Here is a 13,904-nt window from a genome sequence, read left to right on the forward strand (position 1 = left end):
CGGAGGCAAAGAGAAGTGACTTGCCCAAGGACAAATAGAGCCAGGATTAGAATCCAGGTCCTCTGACTACCAATTCCCTGCTCTTTCCACTAGGCCATATAGATGGTAGGAAAGGGAGGAGGAGGAGATTTAGGAAAGAAAATGAGTTCAGTTTTTGCCACATTGAGTTTAAAATGTTAACAGGCCTTCCACATGGTGATATCCTGGAGGCAGGAGGAAATGCAAAATAGTAAAGCAGGTGAAAGGTAAAGACTAGTAGACTTGGAAGTCATCCACATAATTGATAATTAAAGCCAAGGGAGTGGATGGGCTCCTAGAGAGAATGAGTGTAGAGTGAGAAGAGTAAAGGATTCAGAACAGGGCCTTATGAGATACTCACAGTTAAAGAGTGACAGAAGTAAGAGAGCCAGCAAAGGAAACTGAGAAGGTATGGTCAGAGGTGGGCAGATAATCAGTGAATCAATCAGTGGTATTTATGGAGGACTTACTCTGTGAAGAGCACTGTAATAAGTACTGCAACAGAATTGGTAAGGCATGTTCACTACCCAGAAGGAGCTTACAGTCTGGAGGGGGAGACAATCATTAAAATAAATACAGAGATGTACATAAGTGCTGTGGGACGGAGGTGGGGCGAACATCAAGTGTTTAAAGGCTACAGATCCAATTGCATGGGTAAAGCAGAAGGGAGAGGGGATAAGAGAAATGAGGGCTTAGTCTGGGAAGACTTCTTGGAGGAGATGTGATTTTAATAAAGCCTTGAAAGTGGACAGAGCGGTGGTCTGTTGGATATGAAGGGAGAGGGAGTTCCAGGCCAGAGGAGGATGTGGATAAGAGATTGACAGTGAGATGGAGGGACAGTGAGTGGGTCGGCATTGGAGGAGTCAAGTTTTAGGGCTGGGCTGCAGTAGTTCAGCGAAGTAAGGTAAGAGGGTGAGAGCTGATTGAGTGCTTTAAAGCCAATGGTAAGGAATTTCTGTTCGATGTGGAGATGGATGGGCAACCATTGGAGGTTCTTGAAGAGTGGTTAAACATGGACTGAACAGTTTTTGAGAAAAATAATCCAAGAAAGAGATTGAAGTAAGGACTGGAGTGGGGAGAGACAGGAGGCAGGGAGGTCAGCAAGGAGGTTGATACAATAACCAAGGTGGGATAGGATAAGTGCTTGGATCAGTATAGTAGCAGTTTGGATGGAGAAGAAAAGGTGGATTTTAGCGATTGCTGTGAAGGTAGAACCAGCAGGATTTGGTGACAGATTGAATATGTGGGTTGACTGAGAGAGATGAGCCGAGGATACTGCCAAGGTTATGAGCGTCTGAGAGAGGTTCAGAATGGTGGTGTTGTCTACAGTGAGGGGAAAGTCAAAGGGAGAATGGGGTTTGGGTGGGAAGATGAGAAGTTCTGTTTTAGACATGTTAAGTTTGAAATATTGGCAGGACCTCCAAGTAGAGATCTCCTGAAGGCAGGAAGAAATGCGAGACTGGAAAGACGGAGAGATGTCAGGGCTGGTGATGTGGATTTGGGAATTATCCAACTAGGGAGGGATGGTAGTTGAAGCTGTGAGAGTGGATGAGTTCTCCAAGGAAGTGAGTGTAGGTAGAGAATAGAAGGAGACCCAGAACTGAACCTTGAGGGACTCTTACAGTTAGAGGGTGGGAGACAGAGGAGGAGCCCACAAAAGAGAAACAAGACAATATGCCAGAGAGAGTTCAAGGAGGAATAGGTTAGAATAAAACCCACTGGGCTTAGCCTAAAGGAGGTCTTTATTGGAGAATTTATTATCATCATCATCATTATCAGCAAACTCAAATGCTTCCTTAGAGTGAAACTAACTCTTCAAAAAACACGGGCCATGGGTGAGGTGGGGGGATGGGAAAGAAAGAAAGAAAGAATGCTGTTTCATTAGAAAAATCCCAGTAGACTGCTTATCTCCTAAAAGGACTACATGATATTTTTAAAAATAAACCTATTTGACCAACTTCCTCATTTGTTACTACTTCCGCAAATGTGTCAGAAATAGCCTCAAATTCACTCATTCATTCATTCATTCAATCGTATTTATTGAGTGCTTACTGTGTGCAGATCACTGTACTAAGCACTTGGAAAGTACAATGCAGCAATAAAGAAAGACAATTCCTGCCCACAACAGGCTTACAGTCTAGAAGGGGTGAGACAGACATAAAACAAGTAAACAGACATCAATAGCATTAATATAAGTAAATAGAATTATAGATATATACACATCAAAACAAGTAAACAGGCATTAATGTAAATAAATAGGATTATAAATAAGTACATATATACACAAGTGCTGTGTGGCAGGGAGGGGTGGTAGAGCAAAGGGAGCTAGTCAGGACAATGGGGAGGTGAGGGGGAGCTGAGAAAGGGAGGAGCTTAGTCTGGAAAGGCCTCTTGGAGGAGGTGAGCCTTCAGTAGGGCTTTGAAGGGGGGAAGTGTGATTGTTTGGCGGATTTGAGGAGGGAGGGCATTGCAGGCCAGAGGTAGGATGTGGGCCAGGGGTCCACGGCGGGACAGGCGCAAATGAGGCCCAGTGAGAAGATTAGCGCCAGAGGAGCGGAGTGTGTGGGATGGGATGTAGAAGGAGAGAAGGGAGGTGAGGTAGGAGGGGGCAGGTGATGGAGAGTTTTGAATCCAATAGTGAGGAGTTTTTGTTTGATACGGAAGTTGATAGGCAACCACTGGAGATTTTTGAGGAGGAGGGTGACCTGCCCAGAACGTTTCTGCAGAAAGATAATCCGGGCAGCAGAGTGAAGTATGGACTGAAGTGGGGAGAGACAGATCAGAAAGGAGGCTGATGCAGTAATCCAGTGGGGATAGGATGAACGATTGTACTAACGTGGTAGCGGTTGGGATGGAAAGGAAAGGGCGGATCTTGGCGATGTTGTGAAGATGAGACTGGCAGGACTTGGTGACGGACTGGATATGTGGGGTGAATGAGAGAGCGGAGTCAAGGATGACCCCATGGTTATGGGCTTGTGAGATGGGAAGGATAGTAGTGCCATCCACGGTGACGGGAAAGTCAGGGCGAGGATAGGGTTTGGGAGGGAAGATAAGGAGCTCTGTCTTGGACATGTTAAGTTTTAGGTGGCGGGAGGACATCCAAATAGAGATGTCCTGAAGGCAGGAGGAGATGCGAGCCTGGAGGGAGGGAGAGAGAACAGGGGTGATTCTTAGCATTCCATTAGGTACACTACTGTGTCTCACATGTAAATTGCTTATATAGGCAATCCTTGGATTTAGGATGTAATCCAGTCCCAAAAACCACATATTCAGTGGAAACATTTTAAAACAGAACCAATTTTTTTAATGAAATAATGTTATAAATGTGGGATTGGTTCCCCAACTGAAGTCACATACCTGATTTTGGCCAAAATTACCCAGAATTGTATAATTCTATTCTCCATCTACACCTGCTCCCTTGAACAACTCATTCTCTCACACAGCTTTAACTACCACCTCTATGCAGATAAACCCAAATATTCATCTCCAGCCCTGATCTCTCTCCCTCTCTGCGGCCATACATTTCCTCCTGCCTTCAAGACATCTCTACTTGGTTGTCCTCCCATCACCTCAAACTTAATATGGCTAAAACTGAACTTCTTCTCTTCCTCCCCAAATCCTGTCTTCCTGCTCACTCTCCCATGACCATTGATAGCACCACCATCCTTCCTGTCTCACAAGACCGTAACCTTGACATTATCCCTGTCTCCTCTCTATCATTCAGCCCACATATTCAAGCCATCATTAAATCCTGTCAGTTCTACCTTCACACCATCGCTAAAATCCACCCCTTTCTTTCCATCCAAACGGCTACCAGATTGATACAAGCATTTATCCTTTCCTGCCTTGATTATTGTAACAGCCTCCTTGCTGACCTCCCTGCCTCCTATATCTCCCCACTCTAGTCCATACTCCACTCTGCTGCCCAGATCATTTTCCCTCAAAAACATTCAGACCTTGTTTCCCCACTCCTTAAGAAACTCCAGGGGTTGCCCATCCACCTCCGCATCAAACAAAAACTCATAATTGGCTTTACAGCACTCAAATACCTTGCCCCCTCCTACCTCACCTTACTACTCACTTACTATAATCCAGCCCGCACACTTTGTTTTCCTAATGCTAACCTCGATCTCTTCTATCTCACTGCCGACCTCTCGCCCACTTCCTGCCTCTGGCGTGGAATTCCCTCCCTCCTCATATCAGACAGATAATTACTCTCCCCCACTTCAAAGCCTTATTGAGGGCACATCTCCAAGAAGCCGTACCTGAATAAACCTTCTCCTCTTTTCCCACTCCCTTCTGTGATGCCCTGACTTGCTTCCTTCATTCATACTCACTCCCAGCCCCACAGCATATATCTGTAATTTATTTATTTATGTATGTATATTAATGTCTGTCTCCCCCTCTAGACTGTGAGCTCATTGTGGGCAGGGAATGTGTCTGTTTGTTGTTTGTACTGTACTCCCCCCAAGCACTTAGTACAGTGCTTTGCACACAGTAAGTGCTCAATAAATACGATTGAATGAATGAATGACTACTCGGTCATGAACCGATGGATAATATAGCTACATTAATGTATATACACTGAGTCAGAGAGGTTCTGCAACTGGAGAAGCAGGGTGGCCTAGTGGATAAAGCACAGGCCTGGGAGTCAGAGGGACCTGGATTCTAATCCCGGCTCTGCCACTGGTCTTCTGTGTGACCTCAGGCAAGTCACTTAACTTCTCTATACCTCAGTTCCCTCATCTGTAAAATGGGGATTAAGACTGTGAGCCCCATGTGGGACAGGGACTGTGTCCAACCTGATTAACTTGTTTCTACCCCAGTGCTTAGAACAGTGCTTTACTCATAGTACTCTTAATAAATGCCATTATTATTATTATTATTACTATTATTAGGGTAGCCAAGTTCATCAGAAGTAAAATGGACATGTCAAGCCTCCCTGATGACTCCACTTGCTAATCAAGTAACTCCTCTGCTCTGCCCTTTTATATTTTATTCTCTTAGCCCTTACTCCCCATTATCACGGCCTTTCAAATTGTCTCCCCATTTCCCCACGATCCTGGGCACCCCTACCTGTGCCCCTAGAGTTAGTCCTGTAATGGAGGCTCGTGTTGTAAAAGTTGAAACTGATCAGCTCTAAAGCTTTTGAAATGCTGTGCCATTTGACCTTGAGAAATAGCTTGACCTGGTGGAAAATGCGTGGCCCTGGGATTCAGAGGACCTGGGTTTTAATCCTAGCTCTGCCACTTGCCTGCCACTGGCCTTGGGCAAGTCACTTCACTTCTCTGTGCCTCAGTTATCTCATCTGTAAAATGGGTATAAAATACTTGTCCTCCCTCACTCTTGCATTGTGGGACAGAGACTGTCCTATCTGCTTATATTGTACCAACTCCAGTTCTAAGTACAGTGCTTGGCACAGAGTAAGCGTTTAACAAATAGCACAGTTATTATTAACTCAAAATGTCTTAACAGTATTTATTGAGCATCTTTTGTGTGCATAGCACTGTATTAGGTGCTTGGGAGAGCGCAATAATATGGGTAGACATGAACCTTGTGCTTAAGGAGTTTACAATCTAGCGGGGCAGACAGACACTGAGATAATTTAGGAATAGGTGGAAGAAGAAAAAGGGGAAATGTATATGAGTTATTGTTTAAGTAATAGTGTATGAAGGGTGAGTATGCAAGTGCCAAGTTATCACAGAAATGCTGAAGTGGCAGTTGGGGAGATATAAACTGGGGAGATAAGAAATTAGTCAGAAAGGCTTTAAAAAAAACGTGGTATTTGTTATGCAACTACTATGTGCCAGGCCCTGTACTAAGCGCTGGGGTGAATACAAGCAAATCGGGTGGGACACAATCTCTGTCCCACGTGGAGCTCACCATCTCAATCCCCATTTTACAGATGAGGCAACTGAAATACAGAGAAGTGGAGTGACTTTGCCCAAGGTCACACAGTAGACAAGTGGTGGAGCCGGGATTAGATCCCATGACCTTCTGACTCCCAGGCCCATCCTCTAGTCACTACACCATGCTGCTTCTCCTCCTTCTTGAAGGAGATGTATTTTCAGAAGGGCGTTGAAGATGGGGCAAGCAGTAGTTTGGTGATATAAAGTGGGAGGGAGTTTCAGGTAGGGAGAAGGATGTAAGCACAAGGTTGGTGACAGGAGAGTAAGGAATTAGGCCCAGTAAGTAGGTTAGCTAGAGAGGAACAAAGAGTGTGAGTTGGGGTGTAGTGGGAGAAGAGGAAGGGAGCTGATAAAGTGCCTTCAAGTTAATGGACAGGAGTATCTGATTGATCCATAGAGGAATGGTTTTGAGGAGTAGAGAGAAGTAGAGAGACATGTGCAAAATGTTTTAGAAAAATGTCCTTAATCAATCAATTGTATTTATTGCGTGCTTATTCTGTGGAGAGCACTGAACCTAAGCACTTGGGAGAGACAATAGAGTTAACAGACATGATCTCTGCCCTCATGGAGTTTATAGTCTAGAGGGGGAGACAGACTCTATAATCAATTATTGGGAGGAAGAGTAGAAAAATATATTCCTAAGTGCAGAATGGGGGCTATGAGTACCCTAGTGCTTAGGCAATGTGGAAGTGCTGAAGTGGCAGGAAAGGGGGAGAATTGGGTTAGATTAATCAGGGAAGGCCTCCTGAAGATGTGATTTCAGAAGGGTCTTGAAGATAGGGAAAACAGTGATTGGCCTGATGTGAAGGGGGAGAGCGTGAAGGCAAAAGGGAGTGTGGGAGCAAAGAAGTAACATATTTTTAATACATTGTTCTGCACACATCTTCCCACTCCTCAAAAACTTCCAACAGTTGCTCATCCATCTCTGCATCAGGTAGAAGCTCCTCACCATCAGCTTTATGGCACTCAATCAATTCTCTCTCCTTTTTTAATGGTATTTATAAAGTGCTTACTCTGTGTCAAGCATTGTTCTAAGCGCTGAGGTAAATAAAAGGTTGGACAAAATCCCTGTCCCACATGGGGCTCACAAGCTTAAATAGGAGGGAGAACAGGGATTGAATCCCCATTTTATAGTTGAGGAAACTGAGGCATAGAGAGGCCGAGTGACTTGCCCAAGGTCAGACTGCAGGCAAGTGGCAGAGTTGGGGTAAGAATCCAGATCTTCTGTTTCCCCGGCCCAAGCTTTATCCACGAGTCCATGCCACATCTCCTCCACATCCCCTCCATTCAATTCTCACCCCTCTCCCATTACAACCCAGTCCACACATTTTACTTCTCTAACTTCAGTCTATTCACCATGCCTCCATCGCCTCTCTCTTGCCACCTATGTCTTACTCAATCCTTCCCTCCTGTCTGGAGCTCACTCCCTTTTCACATCCCACAGACTGTCCCCTTCTAGACTGTGAGCCTGGTTTGGGAAAGGATTGTTTCCCTTTATTTCTGAATTGTACTTTCCAAGCGCTTAGTACAATAAGTGCTCAATAAATATGATTGAGTGAATGAATGAACTGCCACTCTCCCCACCTTCAAAGCTTAATTTAAATAACATCTCTTCCAGGAAGCTTTTCCTAACTAAATCTCTCATCTCCCCAATCTAGACCGTGAGCCCATTGTTGGGTAGGGATTGTCTCTATTTGTTGTTGAATTGTACTTTCCAAACGCTTAGTACAGTGCTCTGCACACAGTAAGCGCTCAATAAATATGATTGAATAAAAGAACGAATGAAACCTATTTTCCCATCCTACTGAGTTACCTATGCACTTGAGTCCATACCCATTAAGCACTTAGGTATTCACTCCAATCCCCACATCCACAGCAGTTATAGATATATCCTTATACTCGGTTGCTTCCCCTACCTATAATTTGTTTTAATGTCTATCTCCCCTACTAGATTATAAACTTTCTGAGGACAGGGATCATGTCTACTTACTTTTTTGTTTGTTTTATGGCATTTGTTAAGCGCTTACTAGGTGCCAGACACTCTACTAAGCACTGAGTAGATACAAGCTAATCAGATTGGACACAGTCCATGTCCCACATGGGACTCACAGTCTTAATCTCCATTTTCCAGATGAGGTAACTGAGGCACAGAGAAGTGAAGTGACTGGCCCAAGGTCCCACAGTGGACAAGGGCAGAGCCGAGATTAGAACCTAGGTCTTTCCGACTCCCAGGCCTGAACTCTATCCACTAGACCACACTGCTTCTCTGTTATACTCTAGAAGCAGCGTGGCTCATTGGCAAGAGCCCGGGTTTGGGAGTCAGAGGTCACAGGTTCGAATCCCGGCTCTGCCACTTGTCAGCTGTGTGAGTGTGGGCCAGTCACTTCACTTCTGTGGCCCTCAGTTACCTCATCCGTTAAAATGGAATGAAGACTGTGAGCCCCATGTGGGACAACCTGATGACCCTGTATCTACCCCAGTGCTTAGACCAGGGTTCTGCACATAGTAAGCGCTTAACAAATACCAAAATTATTATTATTATTATTAGTGTACTCTCCCAAGCAATTAGTACAGTGCTCTGCACATGGTAAGTACTCAGTAAAAACCACTAACTGATTGAGAGAGATGAGAACTTGGTACAGTGAGGAGGTTAGCTTTAAAGGAACAAAGTGTGTGAGCTGGGATAGAGTGGGAGGGGCATGAGGATAAGTAGGCGGGGAGAGAGCCGATTCAATCAGTGTTTTACACCCAGTGGTCAGGAGATTATGTTTGATGCATTCATTCATTCATTCAATAGTATTTATTGAGCGCTTACTATGTGCAGAGCACTGTACTAAGCGCTTGGGATGAACAAGTCGGCAACAGATAGAGACAGTCCCTGCCGTTTGACGGGCTTACAGTCTAATCGGGGGAGACGGACAGACAAGAACAATGGCACTAAACAGCGTCAAGGGGAAGAACATCTCGTAAAAACAATGGCAACTAAATAGAATCAAGGCGATGTACAATTCATTAACAAAATAAATAGGGTAACGAAAATATATACAGTTGAGCGGACGGGTACAGTGCTGTGGGGATGGGAAGGGAGAGGTGGAGGAGCAGAGGGAAATGGGGAAAATGAGGCTTTAGCTGCGGAGAGGTAAAGGGGGGATGGCAGAGGGAGTAGAGGGGGAAGAGGAGCTCAGTCTGGGAAGGCCTCTTGGAGGAGGTGATTTTTAAGTAAGGTTTTGAAGAGGGAAAGAGAATCAGTTTGGCGGAGGTGAGGAGGGAGGGCGTTCCAGGACCGCGGGAGGACGTGACCCGGGGGTCGACGGCGGGATAGGCGAGACCGAGGGACGGCGAGGAGGTGGGCGGCAGAGGAGCGGAGCGTGCGGGGTGGGCGGTAGAAAGAGAGAAGGGAGGAGAGGTAGGAAGGGGCAAGGTGATGGAGAGCCTTGAAGCCTAGAGTGAGGAGTTTTTGTTTGGAGCGGAGGTCGATAGGCAACCACTATCAGATGGTGCAGAGAGGAACCACTATGATGCAGAGAGGAATGGTCACCCATTGGAGGTTTTTGAGGGGTGGGGAGGATGTACACAAAACAGTGCATTCAAAGACCGCCTGGATTACAAAAGTCAGACCCAAATCCTACCAAAATGTCCTGTGCGCACCTTCCTCAGATGGGGATTTTCTGGTTTTGAGGGAGTAGAGGGAAGCAGGGAGCAAAAAGGTGGGAGGAGAGAAAAAGGAGGAAAAGGGAAGAAGGGAAAAGAGGGAGGGGGAAGGAGGGGAGAGAACAATTAGCAAAGGAGGGAAGGATATGAAGGAAGAGGGGGCAGGGAAGAAATAGGTTAGATGGGCAAAGGAGGGGAGGGGGGTTGGAGTAAACAGGAGTTAAGGAGAGAAGAGGAATTGGGGAAGGGAGGAAAGGGAGACAGATAAAGATACAAAATTGGGAAAAAAGGAGGAGGGAAGACAAAAGGGGAGGGAGAAGAGAGGCAGGGAAGAGGGGACACAGGTTAAGGCGGTGTGTGTGGAGGGTGATTGGGAAAGCTCATAGAGTGAGGGGCTCAGCAAGTCTTCAGACCCAGGAGCATTGGAAAAGGGGAAAGATGGATGCAGAAACAGCAAGGAGAGACAGAACTATGGGGGCAGAAGAGGGAGGGCGGGATCAGGTGGAGGCCAGAGGCTTGCTGGGGAGAGAGTTTTAGTTCCAGCTCTGCAGGCACCTCCCTTTCTGCTTCAGCACGGGCTCTCCCCTGATTTGCCTCCCCTAGCCTCACTTGGAAGAGAGTGAGCCAGACAGGCCCTCAACACCCTTCCCGGGGCCACCACCCATTCCTCTTTCCACCCCTTCCTCCCCGCCCCCTTCCGTCCCTCAGTCAATTGTATTTATTGAGCGTTCACTGTGTGCAGGACACTGTACTAAGCGCTAGGGAGAGGGCGCTATAACATTCATTCATTCATTCATTCGTTCGTTCGTTCAATCGTATTTATTGAGTGCTTACTGTGTGCAGAGCACTGTGCTAAACTCTTGGGAGACTACAATATAACAATAAACAGATACATCCCCTCTAGATTGTGAGCTCGTTGTGGGCAGGGAATGTGTCTGTTTGTTGTTGTGCTGTAATAATAATAATGATAATAATGGTATTTGTTGAGCGAGTAGTATGTTCATTCATTCAATCGTATTTATTGAGCGCTTATTGTGTGCAGAGCACTGTACTAACCGCTTGGAATGTACAATTCGGCAACAGAGACAATCCCTGCCCAACAACGGGCTCACAGTCTAAAAGGGGGAGACGGACAGCAAAACAAAACAAGGCGTCAGGCGTCAATACCATCAAAATAGATAAATGGAATCATAGATATATACACATTAATAAAAGAATAATAAATAATATGTAAAAATATAGACAAGTGCTGTGGGGAGGGGAGAGGGGAGAGCAGAGGGAGGGAGTGGGGGAAATGGGGAGGGGAGGAGCAGAGGGAAAGGGGGGCTCAGTCTGGGAAGGCCTCCTGGAGGAGGTGAGCTCTCAACTATGTGCCAGGCTCCGTGCTAAGCGCTGAGGTGGATACAGGCAAATCGGGTTGGACACAGTCCGTGACCAAGGTGGCACTCTCCCAAGCGCTTAGTACAGCATGGCGTAGTGGATAGAGCACCGGCCTGGGAGTCGGCAGGTCACGCGTTCTCATCCCAGCTCTGCCACTTGTCTGTTGTGTGACCCTGGACCAGTCGCTTCCCTTCTCTGGGCCTCCGTTCCCTCATCTGTAAAATGGGGATTGAGCCTGCGAGCCCCAGGTGGGACGGGGGCTGGCTCCGATTTGCTTGTATCCACTCCAGCGCTCAATAGAGTGGCTGGCACAGAGTAAGCGCTTAAGAAGCACCATCATCACCATTACTATTATTCATTGATTCATTCGATCGGATTTATTGAGCGATTACTATGTGCAGAGCACTGTACTAAGCGCCTGGAATGGACAATTCGGCAACAGACATCATTAGAGTGCTTTGCACACAATAAGGCGTGGCTCAGTGGAAACAGCCCGGGCTTGGGATTCAGAGGTCATGGGTTCTAATCCCGCTCCGTCGCTTTCCAGCTGTGTGACTTTGGGCAAGTCGCTTGACTTCTCGGTGCCTCAGTTACCTCATCTGTAAAACAGGGATTAAAACTGTGAACCCACGTGGGACAGCCCGATCACCTTGTATCCCCCACTCAGCGCTTAGAACTGTGCTTTGCACCTAGTAAGCGCTTAACAAATACCGTTATTATTATTATCATTAACGAGGCTCAATAAATGAGAAGCAGCAGCAGTGCTCTGCACATAGTAAGCGCTCAATTAATACTATTGAACGAATGAAAGAGCCTGGGCTTGGGAGTCAGAGGTTGCGGGTTCTAATCCCGGCTCCACTTCTCTGGGCCTCAGTGACCTCATCTGGAAAACGGGGATGAAGCCCGGGAGCCCCACGCGGAGACAACCCGATGACCTTGTGTCAACCCCCCCGCTCAGAACAGTGCTTGGGACAGAGTAAGCGCTTAACAAATACCATTCGAATGGACGAATGAATGGAAATTCTATTGAATGAATGAATGGATTTTCTGCCCAGCGCGCACGCGCGCGCCTCCGTGCCGCGTGCCTCCCTTTCTCCCTCCGCCCAGGTTGGCGCGCGCAGCGAAGGAGTCCGTAATAGCCAATCGGCGCGCGCAAAACGTGCGCGCTTTCTCCGTCGAGGCGGCGGCGGTTGGAGCGGTGGCTGGTGGTCGGGAGCGGTCGAGGCCGAAGGGGGGCGGGGGGCCCGGCGGTCCGGCACGGGAAGACCGACAGCTCACGGTGGGATGGGGACAGAAGTTGGGTGGGCCGACACCGGGGGCTGCCAGAGTCGGGCCCGTAGATCGGTTTTTCCGCCCGTCCGACACGTCGAATCTCTCGGAGCGTCGGGGGGCCCTCAGGGGAGCACGACGACGGGAGCTTCCCCGAGGGGAAAAATCGCCTCAGGTTCCTTCGAAGCAGCGTGGCCTAGCGGACGGAGCCCAGGCCTCAGTTCCCTCATCCAACTCCAATCGCTCGCCCCCCCCCCCCCCCCCCGCGCGCTTAGTGCGAATGCCATCGTTATCATTATCCTCTTCTTGTTTTGAGCCTGATGAGGCCGGACCCACTTCTGTCTTTCAGAAGCCTCCCCCTGCCTGCCTCCGTTTCCGGGGGCAGCCAATTTGGGGCTCGAGAGCCCAGAGAGGGGCAAAAGGGATCCTGCCGTTAACCAATTATGGTATTTCAGCGCTTCCTACGTACTCGGCACCGGGGTGGATACGGGTTGGGCGCAGTCCCGGCCCCGCAGTGGGGCGCCCGGTCTCCATCCCCGTTTTAGAGATGTGGCCCAGAGAAGTGAAGCGACTGGCCCGAGGTCACCCAGCGGACAAGGGGCGGAGGCGGGATTAGAACCCATGACTTTCTGACGCCCAGGCCTGTGCTCCGTCCACAACGCCGTGCTTCAGCCCGACCCCTTAGTCCCCCAACACCGGTTCTGACCCAGATGCCCCCCACCCACCTCTCTTCGGGGCCTTTCTTTCAGTCTTCCCTTCCATTACTGGTACCCTGGCAGGTTCTGGGTTTCATTCGTTCATTCGTATTTGTTGAGCGCTTACTGTGTGCAGAGCACTGTATGGAGTGCTCAGAAAGGACAGATCGTTAGCAGATACAGACGATCCCTACCCAACGATGGGGGTTTCTGAATTATAAGCGGGTTTCCCCAAGAAGAGAAGGTAGAATGGAGCCAACTCTGGTTTAGACCTTTGGGAAACAGTGATTTCTCTGAGTTAACCACGCTGGGTGTTGAGAAGGGCCACGTCATCTGTTTATAATATCGTCAGCTATGCTTAGAGTTGGTAGGACGGGATGAGAAATACTGAGAAGGTCTGTGGTAGATAGATACTAATAAAACCTTTGCCCAAAATCTCTACGTGAGAAAATTGCCATAATACCAGGAAGATGAGTCACCACGACTAAAAGTTAAAATCGAATATAAAACCTAATACCTAAAAGATCAGTTCCTTTAATACTTGAGCCGTCCCTCAGGACGCTCGCAGACCACGCACCAAATGGCATGTGAAAATTGACTGCGAGAACGAGAGGAGGATGAGTAATAAAATGCTTAAAATTAAGATTGATATAAAATAAAAGCTATTACCTTAGAGGCTAGGTCATTTAATAATTGAGCTATCCACTGGGCACTTAAAACCTCACAAAAATACCAGCCTAAGGAAAGCAATTGATGTAGTGACAGGAGAATTACTAGTAAATATGATGGAATGCAGTTCTGATATTTAAGAAAATATGAAAAGGACTGCTTAATAGTTTCAGGTGGAAAATATAGGAATCTAGGATATTAATATTTTAGATGTTCTGGATAAAAAAATCTGCATTCGATTCTCTTAAGGTTTCAGGAGGAGGGTCAAGAAATAATTTATTTGTTCCGTAGCTTGCAAGGAGACCAACACGTG

This window comes from Ornithorhynchus anatinus, chromosome X1, assembly GCF_004115215.2.
Source record: "Ornithorhynchus anatinus isolate Pmale09 chromosome X1, mOrnAna1.pri.v4, whole genome shotgun sequence".
NCBI classification, from domain to species: domain Eukaryota; kingdom Metazoa; phylum Chordata; class Mammalia; order Monotremata; family Ornithorhynchidae; genus Ornithorhynchus; species Ornithorhynchus anatinus.